Here is a 2,100-nt window from a genome sequence, read left to right on the forward strand (position 1 = left end):
CTCTCTCTCTCTCTCTCTCTCTCTCTCTCTCTCTCTCTCTCTCTCTCTCTCTCTCTCTCTCTCTTTCGATTGCCTCGCTGGGATCTCCGTGTTTTTGGGCCACCTGTGTTGTTGTCAGCTGTTGAGAGTCTTCTTGCCTTTCTGTCCCGCGTCTAGCAGCGTGCTGTAAACAAAGATTGCCAGCGGCAGCCGAAATCGGAACGATAACATGTTCTTGTATACGAAAGTTAAAGTACCGTTTCGCGTACCATTTAAATGGCGACTTTCCTTGATGCTGATGACGTTTCTTCCTTCTTCTGGTTCCTTCGGTGTCCTGTAGTCTCAGCTCTTCGGCGTCGGCGAGGAGAGTTGGGGCACATTAAGTTAGGGCGCGATACCCATCCCACTTACGGGACCGCATACGCTTCGCTAATTAACCCCCCTCTACGCTCGACCGATATGATCGCGGAACCTGTCGCTTTTAATCGCCAAAACTTATTTGGGAAACGCTATGCACTCCCTTCCCCTTTTTCCGGTATGCGCGAAATCACACGAACGGAGCTTTTTTTTTGCCCTTTGACGGGCGCCCTACGGCTGCCACGTCACATTTCCTCTTTCCCCGGGGAGGACCGGAGGTCCGGGTGGGCTAGTTAGAGTCCCTGACCTCTCATTCGTTGTCTTCATTTACCTCCTGCATGCGGGAGTTGATCTCTCTACGTTTCTCTGCTTCGCCTCGATACCCGCCCCTGCGTGGTGGTCGCCTTCCGAGGGGTACTACTTCCCTCTACGGTATTCGCTACTTTTCCTTCGCCTTTCCTCAGCCCTCGGTACAGGAAGTAAGGTGGGGAGAGTGGAGGTTGAGGGAGATTTTAATTTTTCCTTGACACCGTTTATCACCAAGAAACTTTTATTTAACTCATGCTGACGGTAGCAGCCTGCGGTAGTGCTACGATAGCGGTACGACATTCGATATAATTTGACGAGAAACGAGAAGAGAGAAAAGAAAAAAAAAAGGTAAAGAAGAACACACAAACAGACAAAAAAAAATAAACTATCTCTAAATATCATCTAGGCTCACTAATAAGAAAAAAAATGAAAACGAACGCTCCCTCTACCCGATCCCTGCCAGTTCCGTTCCCTCAGGCACCTCCGCGTGACTCTCGACCGGGGCGCCGTTTCTTGAAGGTCGAGGCGTGGTCCTCCCGTTCCTCGGCTCGACACTGTCGGCATTCCCGCCACGTCGTCCCCTTGGCTCCGCACCGGTAACAAAACTCGTCCGATCTTGGGTGTGGACATCCGGAGTATCGATGTCCCTTGCTCCCACAGTTCCAACACGCTTCTGCTCTGTGGCGAGACGTCGAACGAGCGGGGCCTCGCGGTGGTTCCTTGTGGGAAGGTTCCCGAGGATTCCCCTGAGATGTGGCCGGGCTCCGAGGGTCTTGCTCACGGCCGCGTTGGTCCCTGGCGGCGACCATTAGGTCGTCCCACAGGTCCCAGAAGCCCTCCGTCTGGGTTCCCGCCTGAGGTCTGCCGCCGACGGCCCCCTCTGTCTGGGTGGACGCGTCGACCATCGGAGGGATCTCCCTGACCACCGCGCCACGGGTGGTCGTGGTCTCCTCGAGGTGGCCCTGCCACAGGTCGTGGGCTCCCTCCCAGAACCCAGGATGCTCCCTTATGATGTTCAGGAACACGGCCTTGTAGCGCTTCCTGAAACGAGTTTACCGTCTCTCGGTCTCCGTCTCGGCCATCCCTTCCATGTGTGTGCTCACTGCGTCAATAACAATTTTTCGCCTGATTGTAGTGCCCGGTTGCCTCTTCGGCTTTCCCGCCACCCGGTATGTCCCATCTCCTCACACGAAACTCCATTGCGTGGACACCAAATACCGAGATTGGCCAACCCCAGGTATTGTAGCCTCGAGACACCAGACAAACGATACTCATCCCGTCACAAAACAACCAGAGCGATATTTGTCGACACCAACGTCATGGTGTTACGATACCAAACATCTCATACGATAACGATCGGGAATTGCCTGACGCGAAATGACACCACGACACACAACAAATTATGACCCCACAACAACGGATCTCCGACACCAATTACTTATTATCTTAGACACG

This window comes from Odontomachus brunneus, unplaced genomic scaffold (genome assembly GCF_010583005.1).
Source record: "Odontomachus brunneus isolate Ranch 3 - 2012 unplaced genomic scaffold, Obru_v1 Obru_scaffold_046, whole genome shotgun sequence".
NCBI classification, from domain to species: domain Eukaryota; kingdom Metazoa; phylum Arthropoda; class Insecta; order Hymenoptera; family Formicidae; genus Odontomachus; species Odontomachus brunneus.